Consider the following 27,780-nt stretch of genomic DNA (forward strand, 5'->3'; position numbering starts at 1 on the left):
TTCCATCCAAGAATCTGACTCATTTTGCAGTCTGGGGAAAGACACAAGTAGGAACATTTGTAGCTCCTCTGTCTCTGCAACACAATGTGTAGTTGAGTCTTCTTAGTGGCAAGAAACATTTGGCTGGAAGCCTGCCTGGGAGGAAGGAAGTGAACATTATCTAGTCAGAGCCTTCTGTACCCTGCCTTAAAAGCAGCATCTATACAGAAAAAGAAACAAAAAACCACACAAACCCAACAGATCCAGGGTTGGTTCAAGACCCCACAACTTCCAACTGGCTTAAAAGCCAATTTAATGCTGTGGATTTTCATTAATTTATTTATTATGCCATTGCTTAAACTCAGTTCAAAATCTCTAATGGCTTAAGGGTAGCAAAGGAAAAGGAGCTCAATACCAAAATGTAAGAGCTACTCTGGAAATATCCAGATAAAAGAATAACAGAATGAGAGAAACAACCTTAGGTGAAGACAGGAATGCAGCCATCCTATCACAAAGCAAAATTCAATGTCAGGAAGTCATTTATTGAAGAGGACAAACAGAATAAAATAGAACACCTTCTGATAAACAGTACTCAAAAACAGAAGGGAGAGAGAAATTTATAGAGGATAAAATGTAACACAAAAATCTATTTAATTGCATTTTACAGATGATCATTTCAGTATCTGCTATGGATGTCATTGGATTATATATTCCAAGACAGAGGCCATAGCAAATACTAATAAATTCATGAGAAATGGGAAGTCTATATCAAGTATTTAGGTCCTGCAATAACAGGGCTTTGGTATGAACCACCAGAAAGAAAAAGGAAGGGTCTTTGACAGGCTGTTAACAGCAAAACACTGGAGATGGTCATGCTTTGACACAGAAATTGCGAGGGCAGATATTACACTTACAGAGCTCTAAGAAATGCTGTGATTTATTTAGCTCTCAAGGACATTCCTTCAACAAAGCATTCATTAAAAAAATGTATTTAACTTTGAATTTTACTTTGTACATTAACATTTCTGAACTGCTGCTAAACGCTACAGATTCAGTTACTCAGCGTGAATCTTCACGACAGTGACATCACAAATCAATCAAATCCTTCTGTCTATGCCAAATGCATAGAAGCTTTCATCAGTTTGAAAGCACAGATAATATACAAGGACATAATCCAAATATTTGACAAACACACATCTCAAAGTTACAAGCACATTTACAAAGACTTGCAAACAGTTTTTTCTTTACTTCAGCGCAGTCAATAGGACTTAGACTCCCAAATCGTGAATTTTCATCATTTCACAGAATCATAGAATCATAGAATAGTTAGGGTTGGAAAGGACCTTAAGATCATCTAGTTCCAAACCCCCTGCCATGAGGGACACCCCACACTAAACCATGCCACCCAAGGCTCTGTCCAACCTGGCCTTGAACACTGCCAAGGATGGAGCATTCACAACCTCCCTGGGCAACCCATTCCAGTGCCTCACCACCCTCTCAGTAAAGAGTTTCTTCTGTTGCTAACTCCCCAAAGAAGGCCAATCAACATTTATTATCAAATATGAGGAAAAATACAACATCTTTATGTTTATACACAGAATTATGGAATGGCTGGGGTTGGAAAGGACCTTTAAGATCATCTCCTCTCATGGAAAGGGATGCCTCACATCTATGCATGCATTTTCTCTCCTGTGAAACATATTCATCAGCAGATGGCTCCACCTAAGCTTACAGAACCATTGCAGAGTGATGGATTGAAACGAAAAAATAGAGAAGGAAGAGTTAAACAGATGTACAAGGCTGCTTTTGCCTGCCTGAAGGGCTTGATCCTGCTGAGAAAAAGTGACAAGTGCTCTATGGAGTCATAAAAGCAAGAGATTTATTCCCCAAGCTGTTGTGTGTGTGCCCAGCAATCCTGAGGGGTCAATTCTCAGAGCAACCAAACTTTAGGAAAAAATACCTTGCTATTTTCTTTCTTCTTACAACTCAGGAAGAAGAGGAGCTTGGATGACAGTCTAGGAGAGAGGTCTGCTTTCAACAGACAGCTGAACAGTTTATCAAGATTACATTAGATGATCAACAGGGGTCTCATATAGCTGATTTGCAGCTTAATATTTACCTTGTACCACTGATTTACAGGCTCATAGGTATTAACTGGACTGCGAGCAGACCATGCAATTCTTTCAACTTTCAATGTGCTTCTTGTACCTTTGCCAAAAGTCGTAATTTTCCAGCATCCTGGATAGTTGCATAGCCAAATGACAAATGCTTTCTCAATGAAGAGAACATAATTTGATTGGATTTCTCCTTAAGCTCAAGCTCCCATAATAATAAATTCATTGATTAAAATCCTGCTTGGAAACAAAGGACAAATTAAGTAACTGTTTCACTGTGAGAACATGTGTGTGGGGGAATTTCTACTTCTATCTACAGCTTCATTGAATTTGGTGAAACTGTGCAATGGCAATGCACTGTAGTTGGTTAAAACATATATCAGCTGTCAAATATTTTGCATGTATTCTGCTGAAGAGATACTGGTTAAATAATAAGGGGTTTAGATACAGCTCAGGGAGCTGTCCTGCTCCATGTCATATAAACAATCCATTTGGGTGAGTTAAATCTGCAGTCACATTGCATTATTGTGCACAAAAAGATAAAATAGGGTCTGTACTTTTAAAATAAAACCTATTTGAATGGCTTGCTTCATATAAACAATGTTGATTGTTCCAGTAGTGGAAATGGGCTGCGGGTAACCTGGAAACAAACCTGACATAACAGATTTACACCAGGAATTCCTCTAAGGCCATCTATGATCCAGTCACATCTGTAAGTCCAGCCTTACCTGCTAATAGGTGCAGTCCAAAATGGTGAAATAATACCACCCCAAAAAGCACTCATGCATGCCGAGGGACCTGACGGTTACCAGCGACGCACACCAACCACTGCTGTGATGGCTAAACGGGCCCAAGGAGGCAATGTGTACCTGTCACCACAAAACCCGCTCTACAAGTTACAACCGTTTTAGGAAAAGCACTTACTAAAGTTGAAAGATTTGGGAACATTTGCTTTTAGAGCACCACAAAATTATGGGTTCGAACTTGCCTTTAGTGGAAAGCCTGAATTTCTGGCTCTGATAATTTCATACTATCTTAAAATCACTGATGCCACAGAAAAGCACTGAAATGCTTTGGCACTGGTTCGGCTCTGTATGGGTATGTACCAGGCCTCACACTGGTTTAGTTTTCACCACCTGAAATGTCATTTTGAAGGGTTCCTCATTTAAGATATAAATGCCAGATCCAAGAAAGATGTTCAGTGACCTTCTAAAGTAATAGCACTATCATTTTGCTTTAAGGTACACTGATTTTCTCCTAGGCATGGTGCCCACAAACCAGCCTATGATGTAGTAGCACCATCACAGGATGATATCGGTGGAAGCAAACTTAGACTAGAAGTGACAGTGGACATACGGTGACGATTACTCTGAGGCACGGTCTTGGCAGCTCAGGAGTGTTTGTATTTCCATGTGAGGTATCCAAGTCCAACCGAAATAAAACTGTCAGAAGTACTTCACTGCATAGGAGCTCCGGTTACATTTCTAAAGGTTACTTAGTCATTCAGGACACTAGCTCCCATGCAAAGCTTTTGAGATTTCTCTCTGAAAGTTAATGAGACTTTGGCTCCTAGGTGTATGAGATACGCTTGAAATAAGCCTTAAAAATCTGAGTAACATCAGCATATGTAAAATATTTGCCTGAATGCACCACATTCATCTTGAGCTTAGGGGCTAATGGCAAAGTTTCAAAATCTCTGGTAATAAATCCAAATTTCAGTCCGCTTTATTGGGTCACTGAATCACTGTATTTTTATAGATGTTACTCCCTATCCCTTGCACCCTGGAGGATGATGACAGTGCTGTAAAAGCATCTCAAACTGATAGGAGAATGAACATAGAGTAAAACCTAGTAGGGATTTTTTGTAAGCATATTGAGCGTAACGTTGATGCTAGATGCTACCTGAATCTCTATTTAAGAGACCTCTCTGACTGAGATTCTTCTAGAGTTCATGTTAGCCTCAACACGGGGATGATAAATGCCTAAAAAGAAAATTTGGCAAGGGAAGAAAACGGACAGTATTTTAAAGTAAATTATCCCATGGCAAGATAACCTAACACATCGCTTCTAAACAGAGGTGAAAGGCAGCACTGCAGGGACACTTTGATTTGATTACCCTCCAACAGCTTGCATGCCCATCTGATGTAGCTCAATTCAAGAAAACTTCTGCACTGGCCCCAGTCTTGCAGTTCCTGTTTGGGGAAAAGAATGATTCTCTCCCACACAGTGCAATTCAGTAGCATCCTCCCCAGCAACAGGGAATGCTCTGGGAGACAGCTGAAAATGGAACCTATCACAATAGAGTAATTGAAGTGAGAACCGACACAAAATGTCAGCTGCATCTTTCTTAGACGTGGGGAATCACCCCTTCCTCTGTTCTACCTGTGCAAAAAGCTTTAGTTGCAGGAAAGGGAGATCTGTGTACATCTCACCAATGCTAATAAAAAGGCAACTGAAAGAGTGTTTTGGGGAAGACCTTCAACTAGTGGGAAAAAATAACACCAAAACAGCCATTTGTTTCAATCAAATGATATCTATTAAAACCATCCTCTGCCTTTACAGCATCGTGCTTATACACATGTATTCTAAGAATAGACAAATTTCAGAGTTAGCAAAACACATACACAACACACTCAGATCCATGGAGACTTTCAGTATAGAAAAAAGAAACTATTTTTAAACAAGGAACTGAAACCATAACATCCTCCACCCCAAACAATCCAGTTGTAAGTTTTATCTGTATTTTTCAGATAGGCTTACAAGCTGTATCCGCCTAAACCAATGCAGAAAAAAGGGATAGAAAAGTAGCCCCAAACTTCAGCAGTTTCCTCTAGGTCTCAAGGGACTTGTTCCTAATCAAGAACTTATAAAAAGAGTGTGACACACTTGTAGCTAAAAGAATAATTCACTCGTGACTCCACCCTATTGTCCACTTATGACCTTTTGTTACGCTGCAGGGATGTAAGCATCAAGGGGGAGAAAATATTTGCAGACAACATCCTCCTTACCATTAGCCTAGTAATGCAAAAGGTCTGGCATGCCTTGTCTGGAAGCATGGAAGACTTCCTACAATACAGCATTAATAGCTACAGTACAAATAAAGTTGGCAAGTTTGTCAGTGTAGCGTCCAGATGCAAGGTGCTCTCTCTCAAACCCATGTTCTTAAGCAATGTTCACTGCCATCACCATAAGAGAATATGTGCCAAGCTGTATTAAACTGCATTTTTTTTATTAGCTTAAAATAGAAGCTCTGTTGCTTTTAAACTCTGACCTTTTGATTAGGAATTAAGAAAGGTAAAATTAATCAGATGAAATTCACAAACCTCATTCAAAAATGGCCCTGAACACCTAAATATGTCTCTTGTTACAAACCAAAGGAAGAATTTTACAAGATGATAAAAAGAAACTTGAGATGTTAAATACAAAGTTATCTGCAGCCAAGCTGAGATGGTTAAACTGAAAAAGAATGGAAAAAAAAATCAAATCCCCACCCAGCCATTAAAGGAAATTTGATTTCCAAGGCACAACCCAACATGCCAACATGGTCCAGTTCTCTCCTGAAACTTAGTAGTTTACAGTTCTACAATGGCAAACTGGAGAGATACAGACGATACTGTACTCTAATAGGGTATAACAGCCTCTAGCTATATATTAGACGAAACATAGGGCCGGGTCTTCATGTATGATAAAGCTTCCAGGCTTCACTGGCAGGAGCCAGGAAGCTGCACTGATATTGTAATCATATTTCAGTGGTGAGAAACTTTCCTCATTTATGTATTGTCTCCATGCATTTCTTCAAACTATTCTTTCATATATTTTATTTTACAGTTTCAGTTTAAAGTCGAATTCTTCCACTGTTTGGAAACTCTACTTTTCTATTACAACAAGTAGATTGGGTACATCTAGATTGAAATAGCTTCCCTGTCAACATATCTCTAGAGATCTTTGATGTTACTCAAAAAGACATATCCAACATCAGGCTTTCTCACAGCAAGACTTGATTTCTAGGTATGACTTAAAATTGGCATCTGCTAGAAACATTTTCTGTGCCGCTCCTGAAAGAATCAGTATGTGAATTAAATTACAAATCTGCCTTGTCAAGTAATTATCAGTTTGTTGTAGCACCCTTCCATAATAATGACAGTACGGGAGGACTTAATTTAGGATTTTTTCAGAAGGAAGATTGTGTTTAGGTCTCTTACAACTAACACATTTGCTGAAGCTTTTATTATGCAACTGTTGCTGCTGCAAAATGCTGAATGGATCTTGTTCTACATCAAAAAAGTAATTAGAATTATACAGAATCAATAGGCTAACTCATAACTTTTGCACTACACGAATCACAGTTTGCTCCCAAAAATAACTTTTAATTCAAGATTGAAAAGATTTTGCCTTGCTTAGACCAGGGAGAGAAGCTTTGAGATAGAGACTACACTTTACACTCCCCTGATATATTTACCCATAAGTAATTAAAGAGTGCTTTATGAAATAAAATATTTATTCCAAAATCAAGTGAATACTCTTGATGTGCACTTCTCCTCACTTGTACTCTGACCCAGCACTCCTACTTAACCATATTAATAATGAACAGCTTTCAAAAAGCCAAAATGGTTAATACATTCCTCATAATCTCCTAGTCCTGGAAGCTGAAGATAGTAGTATAATTAATGTTCATGATGAATGTCGGAAAGCTGCTGCTTTGTTTCTTTATTTGTATGGGGGGAAATGGGAGAGGAGGGAGGTATACAAAAAGAAGAGAAGTCATTGAACCCTTTAATATGTAGTAATTTTCTTTTCTTTTAAGTATTCCTACAGAAGACCCGTCTCTGAAGCACTGGAAATAATTGACTCTTTTCATTGTTTCACAAAATGAGAAGCAAGTGCCCAGTCTTGCAGTGTCGCCACTGCACAGCAAAGACAACCCATGTGGAAGAGATAAAGAGCCTGCACATTCCCAGTTCACCTCCATGCGGATGAAGAAGAACAAAACCAGAGGGTGCTGCATCTTTATCAACAACTGCCAGTCACTACTGTTATGCCATATGCAAACATGTTAGCATTCATTTGCTGAATTTGTTCACCAAAGCAAAATGCTTCTGGAAGCAAAACTGCTGACAAATATGAAGAGCTGCCACATGGAGCACTTTGGCAGACCTGCCTTCAACTTGTTGCCTATTGTCATTTTTATTGTGCTTACAATTGCAATAATAAACAATACCTCATGTTCTTCTGCTCTCATTCTGAAGATGCAAATTGCTATTAAAAACCTGAATACTTTTGATCTAGCTTTCTCGGGCTGCCTTCTCTTCAGTATTAAAGTTCCTGCCATACTGTGCACATAGCAAATGGACATTCATTTTTTTCCATTTAAGATGCAAAAATTGTAGGTGTTTTGGCAATAATCAGACCTCAAAATCTCAAACCCATCTCCCAGAGGCTTAGTACAACAACAACAAAAAAATACGTATCTGTGTTCATCCAAACCCATCCCACTGTAGGCCTCTGATTCCTTCCCCAAAAGGCTTAACCAAATGTAATCGTCAGTGCTCCACTGTGAACAAGCCTATGGCTTCTCTATGGATGTATTTTAATTGAAAGTAAAACTACAACATAGCTAATCTATACCTACTGTATTCTAAATAACAGCAGAGTATCACCGACCTCAGAAAACACACGAGTTCACTGGGGAAAAAAAAAGTCATAGAGATAATTACCTTTCAATATTGTACTCACAGAATTGTATTATAATCTTTTCTGTTTGCCACTATCATTTCTCTAATAAAAAAATGTATCTAGAACTGGTACTTGCAGACTAATGAGCTAGCACTGCTCATGTCCCACACAAGACAGTGGCAGTGTCGCATATAAGTAAGTCGAACATCAAGAACCGCATTTTACAAAGACTCTAACTGAGATTGTATGCTGTTCTTTCCATAAGAAACAAAAGATGCATCTCTAATATAGAAGAACACAGGTTCCTCTATACTGCCTTCCAGAGTGAATATCTAGGTTCCTGCAGATCACTTCCGTACACCACTATAAACCCTGCCTTTGTCCACCATGCAGCTACCGCCGTAGCACATGGCCCTGGGCTGGCAATTCACAGCTCTCAACATACGGAAGTGTTTCCAAGCTGCTCTAGAAACAGAGCAGGAAGAGAGCATGCTATTGCTGAAACAGAACTATGAGCTCAGCTTCTGTTTTTACATTCAGCTGTTCTACTAACCAAACAAATGATCAGCAAAGAGATAAGATGTAAACAAAAGACCTAGGTCAAGAACAAATTTCCACCTGGATCTTGACCTGCATTTCATATATGTCACAGTGGCACCTCCTGAGCTTTCAAAGGTTGAACAAAACATTCCGAAGACACTGTTTTAAGCCCAGCTTGATGATATTCGAAGCCAAATGACAAGAAACAGAATCAGCCAAAGCACCAAGGAGGCAACCAATTTTTTTTACATGCCACTTCCTGCATTGCTTTTGTTTTTAACCAAAACGTGACCTGGCAGTAAATGAACAGCCGAGCGTTTATTGTCACCAGATCTCTGAAGGGACACGTCTTTAATAAGACTGCCTTCTGCAATAAACCCTTTTGGTATGAAGAGATGAAAATTGTCCCTCAAAACATATTAGTTAGATTGGATTGATTTATATAACAGCACAACAGAATAGCAAGTCATGAAGGAGAAATAATTATCTTAATAATGTCCACTAAAGTGATGAACTGAAGCAGTTTGTACATTAGTGGGCTATTTATGTACCCTTTGATTGCATTAGGTTTCTCTGCCTATAGGCACCTTAGAAGTGCACCAGCAGCTCTGTAATTCACAGCTCTTTGTGGTTTACTACTGAGCGCAGCAACGAATATTTCCCTTTCTTCCCAATTTTTAAAGCAAATTTTTTTGCCTTCTAATTAGTGGCCAGTGGAAGTAAGAAGGAAGAGGGTAATGTATAATATTTGTATAATATTTTGATATTTGTAGTAAAATAACCTGTTGTTTGGTTTTAAACCCTTCCCAGATGGGTCATTTCCAGAGACAGCTATATCATATCCTTTTCCTGTTGCCAAAAAATTAAACCCTAAAGTAATTCCTGGTAAACAGAGTCCATATCTGGACTCACAGCATCACTGAAACAAGGAAATGCCATATTGGAGGAGGGCCACGAGGATGATCAGGGGAGTGGAGCACCTCCCGTATGAAGAGAGGCTGAGAAAGTTGGGGCTGTTCAGCCTGGAGAAGAGAAGGCTGCGTGGAGACCTCAGAGCAGCCTTCCAGTATCTGAAGGGGGCCTACAAGGATGCTGGGGATGGACTCTTCATCAGGGACTGCAGTGACAGGACAAGGGGTAACGGGTTCAAACTTCAACAGGGGAAGTTTAGATTGGATCTAAGGAAGAAATTCTTTACTGAGAGGGTGGTGAGGCACTGGAATGGGTGTCCCAGGGAGGTTGTGAATGCTCCATCCTTGGTGGTGTTCAAGGCCAGGTTGGATGAGGCCTTAGGTGACATGGTTTAGTGTGGGGTGTCCCTGCCCATGGCAGGGGGGTTGGAACTAGATGATCTTAAGATCCTTTCCAACCCTGACTATTCTATGATTCTATTGTCTCCTCTCCAAACTCCTGCTTACATCCAATCTTAGCCTGGGTGGCCAAGAATCCGAAATACGGGGAATACTGTCAAAGTCCTACAGCAAAGGGCATTTCCCAACTGAATGATTCTTCTAGCACTGATAACAGCTGAATACAAGCTGCAAAGATGAGCAGTGCTTTCCATTCCAAACCACGTCTCAGCAAGAGAAGTAAGTTTACTCTCTTGGCCATCTGCAGCACGTAAAGAGCAAATCAACATAGAAATACACTGTGGTCCCCAGCACGAAGTATGAGGAACGACATGCAAGAGGAAGAGTTGGATTCACACATGCTTTTGGTGTGGTTTTGTTTTGTTTTGTCTTTATTGGGGGGGGGGGGGGGGGGGGGGGGCGCAGCAGTGTTTTGTGGTTGGTCTGTTTTGTTGTTGGGGTTTTTTAATGAAGAAAAGCATTGCCATCCAAACTGGAAGCTGTCCCCAATAGCAGTGCAGATGATGCATATGGAGCAGCTTGAAGGAATGAAGCTATTATGAAGGTATAATCAGGTTACATAGAAACCACTGAATATATTTTTCAGTGGTCATTCAAGCTTGCCTGTTGCAACTTCAGATTTTCCAGCATATCTCATTCTGCGTTCAAAATGAACCGTCTCTCTTTACGGAATACAAATCAGCCATGTGTGGGAGTCTTATATTTAGCAAGGCACTTAAGGTACATTTAGTAATATAGCATTTTTATATATTTATCATGTCATCTTGTATTGTCTTGACACTGCAGAGAAACAAACAGATATGATTTTTTGTTTAAAATAAACAAGCATATTTTCTTTGTCAGGGTTTTATGACTATTTCCACCTCTGTTTTCCTTTAAATGCTGTTAAATGTGTTTGGTTCTAAACACCCTTTGAGAAACGATTACTGATAAAAACATTTAGATAATGGCTCATCTGTTTTTGTTCACACTGATACATCAGATACGCCATTCTTCGCTGGATTCTGAAAGAATGGAAGTGGTGTTACACAATATTCACCACCCCTAGTCTTTTAGTTAATCATCCCTAATCAGCTGTTGCTTCACAAATCAACTTTCTAGTCCTTTTAGGCATACAGTGTGACGCTAATGTGTGGCAACAGAATGTTGATTATAGACCACTGGGTAGCAGTAGCTGCCCCATTAGTGGCATCCAGCTGTCCAGATTCATGCATGACCGAAAAGGATTTAATAAGTTAGGATGAAGAGCAGTGAAATGCCTGTGAAGCAAATACGGACAATACAGAAATAATTAATGTGAGGCAAACCATCTTTTCAAAGCAGAATTAGTTCTGAGGTAAATGACTGTAACTTCATTAATTACTAGGTGTGTTGTACACTTTTAAACTAAACTGCTTTGACACCACAGAGGAATACAGGGTATTACAGAATTCCTGTACATACATATGAAAGTGAAATTAAGCTGTTTCAAAGGCTGCATGAACCATTCCTACCCAATGCATGCGAACACTACCATGTGACTATTCTGAGATTATTAAAAAGCATCAGCATTTAAGAACTACCAAAAGAATTGACAATGCCATAAGGAAGGATAGTTGTTCTTATTCTGAGAGGAACAGAATGAGCACAGCCACGTTTGTGGATGCGTTAACCTCACAACACAGTGCTAAACCCCAAGCAATGACCAGAGCCTGCAGTTCTTGTCCTGGCCAGAGAAGCAGCAACTCAACAGCACAGATTGTTGAGAAAAACAGCACATTCTCCACAGAACAATACCTCCTGTACACCAATGACAAAGTCAAGCATCGCAGCTGAATTAAGGTCTTTCCAAGACAGGACAGACATATTTGTTTCAGTTAAGCAAAACAGGACTTTTACTCCCCGTGACTTAGACATTGGTGCCTTATAAATATTTGTAATGCTCCCATTAACCGTGTTTCTGGCATAAAAGCAAGCAAAGAACATAAAAACAGAGTGCAAGAAACTGGGCATTCAAAGGTCTACAGTGCTAAGAATATCCATGAACAGCTTGAGCACAATTTGAAGAAATAACTGCTCAAAATCATTTCATTTATACAGAAGCCTGCTACTCTTTTGGGTTCCCTATGTTTTCAGCTGTAGGAAACATCACAGTATCACCAGCCTCAAACTTCAATTCTGATGACACTAAAAATAACAACTTTTGTACATTACCTTTTCAAATCAGAATCTGGAAGCTTGCATATGGGAAGCTTCTGTATTTTTCAAATGTAAATCACTTGTGAAAGAACAGAAAAGAGCATTCAGAGTGCTGTTACTGTACCTTGGTTGTTCGTTACTAACTCTTGTTCCTCTGTTACTCAGTGCTAAAGGTTTTTCTAGAGGTCAGCCCTTTTTTTCTGCCCCTAACAAACTTTTCCATGCTTGCTATTTTTTGCCTTCTGATTGCAGCCTACAAAGACCAAAATCCCACAGTACAAGTTTCCTTCCAAATTGCAAGTACATCCCCAAACACCATGGTAGTTCTTTACTTTCATATCCAATTGCTGTAAATTCTAACAGGCTTCAAATAAAAGTGCTGAAGGTTGAGACTAGCCCATCATTACTTTGAAAATGAGCACAGTATCATTTTTCTTACTTTATACATCTTGGCCTAAATTCCCTCAGGGTACAGAACTTGGCTTTGTGTGGCTCTGATATAATAAACAGTCAATGGTTCCAAAAAGACCAGGGTCCAGCTTCCTAGCTGATGCAAATTGACTTAAATAGAGCTAAGCAGACTGACACTGGCTGAGGAAACAGCTCTGTGTATCTAATTATACACACAGCAAAAAGTCACTAAGAGCTCTATCTCAGTTCAGCCTATTTTACGTAATTAACTGTACAATAAAATGTTCCATGATCAAATAGCTCAGTTCCTTTGAAGTACTCACTTTCCATTTCCCTCAATAAGCACAGCTAAGAACAAATTCCTTTATACGTCCATGAACATTGGAAACTATCAGCACTAGAGGCTGCCGTTTGCTATTTTGTGCTTAATCCCAGCTACTCTGGAGAAAAAAGCAAAATCTCCAGCTGGGTGCCGTGACTGCAGAATAAGACTCTTTAAATACATAATGTTCATCAGTTCAACCAGAGTCATGTCAGTTGTGATAGGGACCAAAGTCACATTCTCCATCCCATTCTATGCCGGCCAGGCTAGCACAAGGGCTGAAAAGCTCTCAGGCATGAACAGAATGGTCTGGATTTGAATCGGTGACCTGGAGGTGAAAGGCTTGCTAAGTAACTTCCCCGGCTTCACTCTGCCTCTCTTCTTTAGTCCTCATCCTGAAAACAAAGATGCATTCAGTTTAAGCTCTGCTAACTTTGGGAAGGGGGGGAGACAGTAATTAGCATGCCTCAGTTACATACATGGTTCATTTCTTAAACTCCTTGTCAATTCATTACTCCAATTTTTGACAAAGCAGCCTGGATTAAATCCATAAGTGAATGGATTTATGTCGTTTAGTCCCTCAGATCTGAAAACACTCTAAAGGCTCAGTGCATTGCCCTACTCCTACATGAGCTTATATGCTATTCCCATAGGCAAAATGTACAAAGTCCATTACATCGTTATTTTAAAATCCAAAATTCTCTACATATTTTAGTAAAGTGCTTCCTAGAATCAGGGTATACACAGCCTGAGAACCGTTAAGTTAAAATAACTCTTCTTTGGTTATCTCTGCTTTATTTCTCCCTAGAAGCCTGTAAGCCATTCACAGCAGTTCCTGACAGAATGTGCTGGAATACAATAATATGTCAATTAACTACAGTCAACCAGCTGCTAATACTATTTCTCCAAAATGTCTTCATTATTAATGGGAAGCACTGTGGTGTGGCAACATGCTGGAAAGACTAACTGAAAAAGGATTATGACCCAGTTTTGTGAATAATTAGATTGCATTTCCTAACATTTTCCTACCACCTTGATTAGTATAGCTATGGTTTTAAGTTCACAGATCCAATTTGACCTCTTTTAGCAACAGTCCACAGAGGCCAACCAGCCAACAAGACCCCATACTTGTCATATATTTTCACATCTAAGGCGTGGATGAGAGCAACTCTGTGTTAAGTCTTGGGGGAGCACTGAAATCTCATCTGAAAATGTTATAATCTCACTATATATATTTATGTATAAAGAGAAAAGACATGGCAGGTAAAGACAGAATTGAGATGAGGGACTATAATAAAATGCCAGTCAGTGTGATTGCCAAGGCTCATAATTCACCAACAGCCCAGCCGTGGCTGAGGATTGGTTGGGCCAGATGATCCTTGAGGTCCCTTCCAACCTGGTTTTCTAAGATTTGATACAGCTTTATAAATGATATACCCTCAATGGCTTTCCATTCACAGATACCACTGAACTTTTCTTCAAAACCACTTGCTAGAGCATGTAGAAGAAAATAATCTGGAAAAAAAAAAAGGTACCAGCTCTACCTGACTCTGTATGGAATTACACGGTGCTAATTAATCTAGTAAAAAACTGGGATGTGAGCTCTGGAGACTGTTATAAAATACAAAGCCTTTTTTGCTCGTCCATCATTAGGTCAAACACAGCCCAGGTGACACGTGTCTGAAAGAATATAGCAGCTGGGAGCGGGGCTGCCTGGCGGCCGGTGTGAAATGCATCGATTGTCTCGATCCAGCTCCAAAGCGACACGCGTCACTAGCACAAAACATGCTCCAGGAGCTGGCACAAACTGACACCCCTGTTGGCAGCCTCAGCAGTGGTGCCAAAGGCTGAAGGGAGTCTGTGATTGCTCTGTTCTTTCACTCACAGATGTTGTCATTTCTGATAATGCTGACATCTCAACACATCCAGAGCCCAGCACCCTTCAACCCCTTCCTCTGTGCATCCTGCTGGGCAGCATCACTGCCTTGGCCAGCAAAACCAGTGAATTACCAAAATACCTTAGATGGCACATATAGACTGTTTCTAGAGAGATACACTCTAATTACATTCAAATCTCCTTACTGCTCTAAACAAATGTAAGTTTGAGCAGTAATGCAGTGCACAATAAACAATACATCATTAAAACATAGGACTGTTGCGTTAGAGTTCAGAGATAGTAAATGGCTTGATAGCATTTCATGTTCAATTTTGGTTTAAATAACAGCTGTCTGTGCTTCTCCATGTCCCTGCAGGAGGAAAAATCAAAGCTAATGCAGAAAAAAATGCTAGTCCCCTCCTCCTTTCCAAAAGGAATTCTTCTACTGTTTAGTCAATTCAAATCTAAAAATAACTGGGAAAGAAAATACTTGGAAAGAAAAAAGAATGCCTTCCTAATTGCATATTAATTGCTATACCCAATTGTAACTTTCTTTCGCACTAGCAAGTAACATCATTTGTGCCATTATAAGGCTCTCAAGAACCCTGCCAACAGAGAATGTGCATTTCAAATAAGTGATTCAACCTGCCACTTCCCACAGGGTCAATAAGGAGCAGTTGGACTTGAAATCCCTACCTAAAAACAACAGCTGCAACACACAAAATAGACCCAGAGCAGAGGTACAGTCTTTGTTTCCTCTCTCCTGATCGACAGCACTTAGTTAAATGCCCAGGCAACAGAGCAGAATATAGAGACAAATTCACTGCTCACACAGGAGGTAGAACAGGGATAACTGAAAGGAAAAAAATTGCAAAGGGAAAGAAGGTACAAACAAGGGGAGAGCAACATGTATTGGAACCTGCCAAATCCCTGGCTCGGGAGTTCATTTTTACTCTAGGCACCTGCTCTGGATATGTAGGACATCCAAAATCAACTTCTTCCACCCGCAAGCTTCAGAAAACCTGGTAGCTAACGCAGCACTTTCAAGGTCTATTGCAGCTTTCCATTTCAACTAGGCTATGTGGAACTAAGAAGCCAAATCAAATAGCTTCTTAGCACTTCACTCCTAAAGCTCCTGCCATACTCTAGGTAAAATACAGTGTCAGCATACCTTGCTCCTGCTTACTCCCAGTCCTGACCGAAGGGATAATACCCCACCCACACTCTTCACAGCTATCCACGGCTCAACATCAGCCTTCTTTGGCAGGCCTTAGCTCATTGGACCTCAGCAGGATTGCTTTTTCCCCACATACAAAGCATAGAAGGTGACCATAAATTGCCCATAAAGGCAGGTTACTGACTACTATGTGCAAATCCCAGTTCACTGAGAAACCTGGCACTGAAGCAATATTTATACTTGTTATTATCTGCCTGTAAAGAATTCTTTATTCTCCTAATAGCCTCTGCAAAATCTTATGGTTACTTATTTCCCTCTCAGCTTCTGCTATTTGGAGGCACCAGAGCAGCTAGATTTACTTTTGTCATACCATGGCTATAAATTGCATGTGATGCGATTGTCCCTCAAATACATCTCTCTCTCAAAGTAAGCCTTGTAGAATCTGAAGCACATTGCTCACACCACCACAAGCGCTAGTAAATATGCAACCATATATTCTGTAAGTGCTTGAACTTTCAACACTTTCCCATCTCCCTCCTGTAACAAACACTAGTGCTGCCACCATTAAGGATACTAACGCCTGCCCTTCCTCATTAGCAACTGCGATGCAAAAATTCTCTCTCTGTTAAAATTTAGGAGAGCTTTGAGGACTAGCATTCGCCTACAGAAGCTTACCCTCTGGATTTACACTCAGAGCTTTGAATTACAACTGTCTTTGATCATCTGTGATATTGCAGTTTCTTATATCTACAACTCCACGCTGCTAATAGGAGCTTCGGTGCCAACAGCATGCCAGGCACTTTCCAAATTCCCCTTAAGACTGGGGCCCCATCCTGAGGAGCATACGCACATAAGCAACCTGTAGTTATAATTCTCATATAATATGCCCCATAAAAGTCACACTGGAAAAAAAAATGCTTAGGGTATTCTGCAAATATAAGTATTCATATTAATTAGATATTGCACTTAAGCTATACGAAGCTGTGTTCATGTTCATATAACCCAACAAAAATAAAGGGCAGTTGGGCCTCAACTGTCTAAAGGGACATATATTTGCTTCGTAAATATTAATGAACTTAATATGGTGTCTGTAGGGAGAGATTTTAACAGAGAACACAGCAGTGAGGCAGCAGAGTCACAGGGAAAGTCAGTAGGGCTAAAGCATATACTACTGTGCCTTTTGAAACATTCCACCATCATGAGGTTATTGTGACGCAGATCATATACTATCACTGTGCAGTCCCAAAAGAAGATGTTTGTTAAATGTCCACAGTGAAGAAGTTACCATTTGATGGGTATCAAGATTAAATTCAGGGGACTCAAAGTGCTACGTGATAAGTTGCTTTTGTATTAGGGCAAGGTTTGTGCATTCACCTCAGAACAGTAAGCAGCAGTGCAAGTTCAAAGACTTTTTCCACACATGGGAAAGGTATTTACATGCACTCTCACAAAACAAGGTGAAAGTAAAAAGAATTAGTGAAGTTAATCAAATATACTGTATTTTAGCAATAAAACAATAGCTATACATTAACATCTCCACTAAAGGAGAAGACTAGGAATATACAAATAGAAGATTAAGGCTTTATAACCTTTTGGCTTACAAAACCCAAAGGGACAGTAAATGAAAGGTGAAACTTCCAGCAGAAAAGGCTGAAAGCCATGTATAAAACCCTCTCCCCCAGCTGAGGCTTAAATACACAGTCCCTTGTAACTGTTTGGAAAAGCTAGATGGAAGAGCCAGAAAAGAATGCAGAGCCTGAAAAATCCCTTCCTTGCACCTCATCAAATCCAGGACATTCAGAGATGGGCTCATGAAAGGCCCTAGTTTCTTGCAAGGGGGAGAAATCAGGAAGACACCTATCCCCTGGATTTACTGTGCAGTGATCACGGGGCTGAACATGAAGAAGCTGGTTCTTAGGAGTTTATTTCAGACTTCAGCACTAAGGGGAACAGCATTGTATTAGCATGTGGTATTTTTAGTCTAATGACAAAGACAAGACAAATATACTGGCTCAGAAAAGTTCAATATTCCTAGTTCAGAAAAGCATCCCAAATTCAGTTCTGGTAATGTCAAAATGCACTCCTGAATCAGGATGAAGACAGGTGAAAACCAGAGAGACACGGGCAATGCCAATATAATTATTTACACGGCATAACTGCAAGTCAAATCTGTGCCTTGTGCCATAGTGACTTCCATTTCAGCTGTAAAATTATACTGATTTAAACCTGGTTAATTCTGCTTTAACTCTCAGCCAGTATTTTTCCTAACCACTGATGGTTTTCCAGTAATTTTACTAGTCCCGAAGTACAAACATTTATTTTTTTAATGTAAAACCCAAAAAATACGACTTCAATAAATTAATCCAGTTTAGATTTAGTAGCTATAAACACCTTATGCTAGTCAAAATTAACCTTCACTCTTATCTTATGTGAGATGAGAGTAGCAGCCAGATGAGAACCTGAGCAAGTCTTTCTGTAGCCTTTGTCCAAAAACTCTTCTCAGGAAGCATCGTTTATTCCTACTGAAGTAAAGAATTCTATAGCTCAGCTAATTTATGCTACGTTTTCCATTAATCCCAAGTAAATTGAAGAATCACATCTTGAAGTCCAGAATCTGCCCTGAAATCTAAGCAGGCAGGTGATACGCACCCTTAAACTGTGCTCACATTTGAATTTAAACAAGTTGCTCTGTATTAATTAGGAGGTATTTTATCTTGGAAGCCTGCCAGTCATTCCCATGTTTCCACAGGTTCTCATTGATGATGCTCACCACATCCTCAGTGCTCTTCTCATCTGTTCTGTCATTTCATACATAATAGACAGACCCATTTTTCACCTCCCCAGGAATACAGTACGATACAGAACCTATGAAGTATGTGGCCAATATCATCTAACCTATTAAATGTCAGAATCATACATCTCAAACTATATGTCAAGATGCTGTAGTCTAGCAGCAATAAACTCATTTTGTTCCTCACAGGGAACGCACTCTGGCTTTAAGAATCCATGTGGGCTTCCTTTGGTATAGATTTGATTGTGACCTACTGTTGACGGCTAACATGCTCAGAGATGATGGCAGGAGTTGGCCAGATAAACTCTCAGGTGGAAAGACAGAATGAAGCTTCACAAAATATTCCCTTTTATAGTTAGCTAGCTGGTACCAGTGTCGCCCCTTGTAGGGTGATCCTATGATTGGTCCAGTATGAGACCCACCTAATGTAGTTTGATATTTTACTATTATTCCACCTTCATATGCCATGCTGGACATTCTGCTTTGAGGAAAATCATAGGCAACCCAACTGAATTTAAATCAAACGGAAGTGGCAGCTTTCCAGCAGCAAGACAGCTACGTGAGTTTATTGGAAACAGAACACCAAAAAGCAGACATCGTACGCTCTGCAGGATGCCAGGAAAGTGCCAGCAAAACAAAGCATGTGCTCTTGGCTCGTGTGGAAGGGCCGCTGCCCACGCCAGCAGAGTGGCTTCACTTAACACTGCATTGTACGCTGTGGCTGGGCAGGCAGCGCAGCCGTCAGCTGGTAGCCATCCACCCCAGCCGCACATGCCTCCAGCACATGGTGGGCTGCCCAGCTCGAGCACCTTCAGGGCATGTGGAGATGCCCAGGTCACACGGACTGACATTTCTTGTCTAAGACTGATGGACACGTCACCTGAGAGTGAGTTTCATAGAACTGAAAACCCTGTGGCCGAAGGAAACCCCCAAATCAATACCATCCTCTGCAGGCTGTGGCTGTGGAGCAGCAGGCTGGGCGCTGGGCTTCCTGCCTCAAGCTGAGCCAAAAGGACAGTGTCTAGGTTCCTGCCAGCACCCTGATGAGGTCTGGATACTGACTGGCATCAGAGACAGACTGCAGCTGGGCACCTGGTTTATCTGCTGCTGGCGGCTCCCTGGCCATACACACGCTCACCAGACAGCTTCCACAGCGAGTCTCCCAAAACTCCATCTTCACGGCAGGAACCTTCTTGTAAACCTCCACACAGCAAGAGGCCTAAGCTCTGCCTCTCCTTCCTCTTACCCCATCTCAGCTCAATTCCTGCTAAGATCCAGCTGCAACCCACAGATACAGTTCAGTTGGACATGAAAGTGCAGCAAAACATAAATCAGATTTATTAATCTAAAGAGCTCAGAAGAAAACCAAAGCCTGTAACAGCAATTTCTGTTACACAAAGTATTTTATCCATGTACCTCACTAGAACTACACAGATTGCTACTCCTCATTTATTTCTCTATTTCTACACACCCATGGAGTTAGGAGCATAAGCGAACTCAAGAGTCTCCAGAAGGGTAACATCAATAACTGATTCTTCCTAAAATGAAAGCTGAACCTCTTCTGCATTGGGCTGATTGAAGAGCCAGTTGCAAATATTGGGATTTCTGGCTGAAAGCCATTACTCAAACAAAGGGACATTATCATGATCCTTTTTGTCATGCAAGAAGTAACAGCAAGGAAAAAATACAACATTGCTCCTATTTATTTTTAAGGTCTTTTCACAGAGCTCACTACAGCCCCCAGCCCCCTCCTACCATACAGAAATCAGATGGAAAAAATCAAAGAAATAAGACAAAATCTCAACCCTGCACTAGCAAAAACTTTGTTAATTTAGCTACACGCCTGCAGAATTTGAGTGATTCAGGTTCCTGTTACTGAACTGCCATTAAATTGTAAGGATAAAAAGAATAAACGCTTTGACAAATTTCAATTATTAGATAGTTAACTACTGTAAACACAAAAGAACCCATGCAGAGACCTGACTTGTATTAGCGACACTCATTAGCTGTAACGGAGTTAACAGGAAACATTATTTATGCAGTACACTATGGGTATATAAACTCTTACAAAGATGTTTTCATTGAAAACACCTATGCTATGCACGCAAAAATGGACTCCTTTTATTCCCAGCAAATTTTAGGGGGAAAGTACAACAGGAAGCAGTGTTTTCAATTCCTCCCTTAGCCACCCATTTTTATTTGGGGTGCAAGTAACTCAGACTCCGGCCATGTGAGACGCTCGCAGCAATCCCAAGCTCTAACATTTCTTTCCAAGAGCGATGCCTTCCTGCTTTTCCCTCCATAGCTCTATCAAAATAACAAAGCTTTTTAAGCTTAATAAATAAAGTATCATGTGTAATGAATACGGGCTTTGTCTGCTTTGCTTTATCAGCTTTCTACCTAAATAGCAGCCTGAAGAACATATAAGAAAGCATCGCCGCCTTGGCAGCTTACTTATCATTTCAGAAAATGACTCGTCTGTTGGGATGATAGTTAGGTTTGGGCTTTGGGGACAGCATTGAATCTCTTTGAGCCCAGTGAGGGAGCAGCTACACAGAGCAAGTAAATCATTTTAATTTTGGACAAGTTGAAAAGCATTTTTTCCTCGACTTCAGCTAGATGACAGTGGCATGATGGCTGATTTTCATTTCAATCAGAGCAGCATATGATTACCACCTAATTAGAATGTAGAAATAGAAAGGAGATCATTTTTTAAGCTACCCAAGAGAACAGTGCTGGGGGAGGGGAGGAGATTATGTTAATCAAATGATACTGGCAGAGAAGAGCTACCGAAATAGCCGCCTGAATTTTCATCGGCACCCTTACTGTCCTTGAGGATCTGTCAGTGGCTTCAATCAAAACCTGCATTATCAGAGCTTTATTTCTGAGTAATAAATACACTCTAAAATAAATACACGTCACTGCAGGCCCAAGCTTGTCATAAAAGATCTCACCTTAGGCATAAATACATACATATATTTTCAAAATTACCTATAGTTTTGTTTTCAGCTCTAAAACCGCAAGCATGAAAACCACCAAAGCAAAACCGAAAGTGATATTATCTTAGGGGCAGTTGCTTGCATTAGTTATTAAAAATAACCAATAAAATATTTGCTTTCATTAATTAAATATTGTCAGCTTGCTTCTCCACTCCTTTTTAGAATAAATGCAGAAACTCAGTTGCTCTGCCTAAGGGAATACAACTGAGGTTACATTAAAGGAAACTGCATCAGACAATGTTTTCCAACTCTGCGTCTCCATCTGTGTCCTTCTGGAGAGATAAAGGCAAGACCTCATCTCAAGATGCCACTTTGCTTAATTGTCTCTGAAGAATGAAGAGCCAAAATTAGGTTGCAGGGACCACTGAAGGGAGGGGGAAAGAGAAATTAAAAGAAAATAAATAATAAAATGATCCTTCAGGCAAGCAGTCTGCAGAAACAGTGAAATTGGGTTGTCCTGATGTTTTCATGGGCTCAGGAGGCAAAAACAACCTTTTGTTAGCTGCCTGACCTGATTTTGAAGGGAGACACATGAGACACATTCCTAACCGACTGCCTTACACCTGCTAGGTACATGCCTACCTAACACTGCACAGCGTAGGCACTGCCAGACTAATGTGGTACCCAAATGGATGCCACGCTTATCTGCAGAGAGCTGCACATAAGACAAATTTGTGATCATGCTGGTTTATCCCAAAATCATAGAATCATAGAACAGTTAGGGTTGGAAAGGACCTTAAGATCATCCAGTTCCAACCCCCCTGCCATGGGCAGGGACACCCCACACTAAACCATGTCAACCAAGGCCTCATCCAACCTGGTCTTGAACACCGCCAAGGATGGAGCATTCACAACTTCCCTGGGCAACCCATTCCAGTGCCTCACCACCCTCTCAGTAAAGAATTTCTTCCTTAGATCCAATCTAAACTTCCCCTGTTCAAGTTTGAACCCGTTACCCCTTGTCCTGTCACTACAGTCCCTGATGAAGAGTCCCTCCCCAGCATCCTTGTAGGCCCCCTTCAGATACTGGAAGGCTGCTATGAGGTCTCACTGAGGCACACCTGCACTGCCCTGCCTTGTGCAACAGAGAAGAGTGGCAACTCCATTTGCTCTGTCCTCCTAGGCAGTGGCTGGCCAGCGGGACATCTACGTCTCTCCAAAGTAGGCACCAGTAACTAGTACAATTTTAGGTGCCTGAGATATCCTGCCTGGTGCACAGATATCCCTCTGGAGCCCAATACCTCCCTGTGGGTTCTGTGTCATATCTGCCAGCCCATGGGGAGGTCCTGCCCTCTCTGAGGCACTTAACACCAGTGTTCTATTTATTTCAGCAACAATAACTCTTTGAGCTGAGATGCATCAAAACAGGTTTAGGCCTGGGTGGCCAACACACAGCACAGCTGCTGTAAGTCCTGCTGGACCTCTCAAGCTGCATCGTACACTTGAGGAGGCTGCTCCCTCACTGCCCTACTGTGGCCTTCCTGACCAGGAGGAAGCATGTGCTTACCATACCATCACGGTGACAAGCTCTGTGAGAACAAGGAAAACAGCATAATCCCTGAAGCTCCTCATCACAGACTGTCCCTTCCTCAAATTCCTACATACCCTCCGCATCCTTTGAAACTCAATTGTTCACACAGCTTCTATCAGCAGGATAAAAGTCTTCTCCTCTCCCCATCCAAAATAGATTTCCACTGATTTCAACTGCACCAGCATTCTGCTCATCCTCTTTTGCTGGCAACATACAGAACTTCTCTGTCAGTGGGATGACACATAACCACTTGCTAAAACACAGGGACCTAAATCTTACACGCTTCAGGCAAAATAAGAAAAAGTGTCTCTTCAGTAGTGATTCTAATGAAAAGGAATCAGGAATATGTTGATTTATTTTCCATTTATGTGCTTTTAATCTGCATCAGTTATTTGGATGAAACATAAATTGCAATCACACTCTGCTGTTTGTTGTTCTGCTGGGGTGCGTAATAAATGTTTTGAGATACTGTGCAAGAGAAAGAACAATACTTTGAACTAAATGTGCTGTTAAATTAAAGTCTTTTCTTGAGCAGTGAAACAGTCCTGAGGTTTTTCATGTCAGTGACACATGAGGTACGGCATACAGTGAGCTTTTTTATTGTTCACCCTTTTGAGAAGCACAGTGTAGTACTGAAAGTAAATAACAATTTCTAACATCGCAAGTGTTCAAAGATACCTGCCACAAACACCCCAAACATAACCCTGTCCTGCCACCCCCCAAAATGTAGTGGGATCCAGAATTTAAAAGGTTTCACCACTCTTTTGTAATACCATTATGGGAAATTAGGTGGCAGTATCTCAAACTTGGCCAAATTATCCCAGAAAGAAACACTCAGAACATTCAAAGAGCTCATTGAGCATTTTTAAATGAATCCCAGTGTATCATTTTCTAAAGGATGGGATCCAATTCTACTTTGTGCTCTGAAGAATTGCATTAGATTTCTGGAGCACTTTGTGAAATGTGAAAACGCAGTTTGCTAAAGAGATAGCCTAGGTGGTCTGCAGTAAATTAACCGGTACTGCTGACTGTGGCCATTCCTGTCGGTTTGCTCCAAGGGTTTTCTACACTCACAGTATAACACCATTTACCAGCTTCTAAACTAGATTTGCCCTCTGGCTGCAAGTCAGTAGACCCTGGTGTAAAACATGGCCAAAAATTAGTTTGACTAAGAGTTGCACTGCAAGACCAGAACAGTGCTGTGTGTTACATACAACTAAGTGCAAACCACTACTCACAATACTGTTTTCCCTAGTGGACTTCATGTAGTTAAGTTTTAGGCTGCTAAGACTACGATGGCTGCTGCCCTGCCTAGCTGGTGTTCCCTGTTTGCTAAATTACAGTAGATCTCTCTCTTGCTTTGTAACAATTAACCTTAGAAAGGAGCTAACTCCATTTGCATGGTAATGAGATATTCATCTGAGCGACATCAGAGTTAAGCATGCTAATAAGTTTTTATGCAAACACCTGAGGGGTCAAGCACAACCATGGACTTGGATAAGAAAACCTTTTATTAAATGCAAATCACTTTTCTTGCAAATCCTATGACAGAGAACTTTGCAGGATTCCAACGCAGCTGCAAGAATGGAGTCATTTAGGTTATATTTTCAGGCCCCCAGGCTAAGGAATATAACCACTGATTTATTTGTATTTTTAATTAATATCAGTGTGGATAAAATCTCCATTATAGCATCAAAGGAGAGGAGTACTACAGGAAGGTAGAGAGGAGAAAACAACAATATTGCCTTATCTTTCCCAAATTTGTCACAGTTTCCTGGGATGCAGGAAGGGAGATAAGACACTGCTGCTATAGAGCACAAAAAGAGACTTAGAAATTTGCCAGGTCTCCATCTTATCCACCTATCTGCTATTGCCAGGTGTACTGTTATGTAGGCAAATTTCCTAGTGAGCAGGTTATCACTATAGTCTCCATCCTGCACCAAACCTTCTTGAATTCATTCAATCAATTCACATTCTACACTCAAAGAGTTTGAGATCCAACTTAGAACAACCAGCACCTAACATTACCCAGGGGATAACCACCCGCCAAACATCTTTGGGACTAAAGGAGCAGAACCTTCTCAAAGGCAAGGCAGATTGCCCAAGGAGGAATGAAGGGAAGAAGCAGACCGATTCATTTAATTCTGGCAGAGCCAAGTGCAAGAGGTCTCTCTTGTTCAGGAGAGGCTGTTAGCACAACACACTGACTCATGCTGACAGCGCAGCCAGTGCCAGGGGAGTGGTTCTGGTTAGCAGTAACAGGAGTGAAACACGGGCAGCTCTCTGAAGTGCTGGCCTCGTGGCAAATCGTTGAGAGGTTTTGCTCCTGGACTGGACCATGTGAATTTAAATATCCAGTGAGTGCAGTGGGAGTTGCTCTATTTTTATGACAGAAGTTTATAGAGAGGATTATATCATATGGTTGCAGTAACAGGAGACTGTGCTGTTGAGACTTGCAAAGTCTCTTTCATTTCTGTTGCTGTATGACTAGTTACTTTTGGGAAAAGTTTGGGTGATCATAGAATCATAGAATAGTCAGGGTTGGAAAGGACCTTAAGATCATCCAGTTCCAGCCCCCCTGCCATGGGCAGGGACACCTCACACTAAACCATGTCAACCAAGGCCTCATCCAACCTGGCCTTGAACACCGCCAGGGATGGAGCATTCACAACTTCCCTGGGCAACCCATTCCAGTGCCTCACCACCATAACAGTAAAGAATTTCTTCCTTAGATCCAATCTAAACTTCCCCTGTTTAAGTTTGAACCCGTTACCCCTTGTCCTGTCACTACAGTCCCTAATGAATAGTCCCTCCCCAGCATCCTTGTAGGCCCCCTTTAGATACTGGAAGGCTGCTATGAGATGTATAATATTACTACCCAAAGCCCAAAAAATCTAATCCAAAGGAGTAAATATACACAATATAAAATGGATCAGATTAACACCTGGCCCAGGGCTACACCAGGTCATTTAAATCAGGTGGACTAGGCTCACCATGCTATACGCATTAAACAACAGCAACCCAACTGTATGCTTCTCCAAGATCTCTCTCACTGCACAAGTTACTGCTACCTTCAGTACAATTCAATACTATTTTTATTTTGCTGCTGACCTATTTATGACATGTAATACATGCAAGCATGCCATAGACTAAAATTTAAGCCAGTATATGGACGAATGAAGAGAGGAAGCTTTGTGCAAGGAAACTACAAAGCTATTGGTAACTGGACTCTCAAAATGTATCTTGCCTGACATCTAGTACTCCCTCTTAAAACGACAAAAGCTCTTGGGGATTAGCTCTGAATTGTCATATTCACTGACACATAATAATTGCATCAAACACATCACACATACATCTTGTAGTGCATCAAACAGCGTGAGACCAACCTGGCGAGTTTGGCACTCAGGGTGTCAGGAAACATTTAATATAACAACTATTAGCTATACTAGTCCAAAATTCAAAACCAAGCTGTGATGTAAGCTCAGTAAGATAGCTTTTACCTATTGTTTTGTAGTCAAGACAGCCTGGGCTCCGTTCACTGTCCAAGCATTGTAAACTACAGCTACTTATTTAAAAAGATTTCAGATTAAACTGGAGTTTGTGGGGAGCAAGACAGGAGGTTTAGAGCTAGGGAGCCAAGAAGGCCAAGAATTAGAAGGGAATTTGTTACAGAGTGAGAAAGGAAGAACCATGCATAGTCAGTGCTCATAGTTCACACTAATCTGCATGGACCGTAAGTACAGTGGCATTTTGCAAACACAGGTAATGAACATATATCACAAATACTGTCACTTTTATCACTACCTGCCATGAACCATAAGTATTCTTCCAAAACAGACATGGAGCTTTCTAAGGAGAAGGGGAGAAACTCCCTTGAACTCCATGGAGTGAACCAGAAAAATGTGGAAGTGACACACTAACTAAAAGAAGGAGGGAAAGGTGACAGACAGGCAATCTGCCAAATGAAGTCAGGTTTCTTGTAATATCACTAAGAGAAAAGTAGTCAAGGGATGTATATACAATACATGCTCAGCTTTTGAGGCAGAAAAGCTTTATTTCTGGAGCCAAAAGAGATTTTTAGCCTATTTGTTAAAATTACGGAGTAAAAATGCAACACAGAGAAATTACAAGATGGCAAACCAGCACAAACATAGACGTTCTAGCCTTACACTTAAGCATTAAAATTACATACTAATAGACTACAACTACAAAGAACCAGTGTCCAAACATGTATATATACTCCTTAGTATACCTTTTGGAATTCAGCATTCAAATCTCAACACAGTATTTCCTTTCAGCTCAGCTGGTAAAAACCAAAACAAACCACATAAAACTGCTGAATTCATACCCTCACACATCAGATTCTCAGGAGAAAAAGACCCCCTGAATATGCTCCTAGAGGAAAAATCCTACTAATTATGCCCCTGGATCCAGTGCTTCTCCACTGGATGCTTTGTTACATATTTTCAGGCAAAAACACTGAACAACTCCAGCTGTCTGAAATGTGCTGGCTGTCACCAGGAGGAGACAGGCACATCTTCAGTTTAAGACATCATGATTATTTTATTGGTTCTGTCACTTCTCTGTTGCATTTCTCCAAATCAACACTAGGAACTATCAGCCTGCTAGGAACTCAAACCTGAGAAAGAGAGGAGTAGAAAAGGGCGATATGGAGATCATTCTGTTGAAAGCATGTGTTTTTGCGTTGTAAAAATAATCACCATCATGTTGTCACTGGAAGAAGACCAGTCCTGTTAAAAATTCACAGTTGTATCCCATATTTAGTGAGTGTTCCAGGGAAAACTAACACTTAACTGTG

General features: G+C 40.8%; 1 protein-coding gene across 1 annotated transcript in view; it reads right to left on the reverse strand.

The window, feature by feature from the left end:
• Positions 1 to 27,780, reverse strand: part of MACROD2 (mono-ADP ribosylhydrolase 2) — a gene marked incomplete at both ends in the record, with an annotated part of 889,218 nt that overhangs the window by 232,073 nt on the left and 629,365 nt on the right. The gene's annotated exons all lie outside the window — the stretch shown is intronic.

This window comes from Psittacula echo (genome assembly GCF_963264785.1).
Source record: "Psittacula echo genome assembly, chromosome: 4".
Classification (NCBI taxonomy): Eukaryota; Metazoa; Chordata; class Aves; order Psittaciformes; family Psittacidae; genus Psittacula; species Psittacula echo.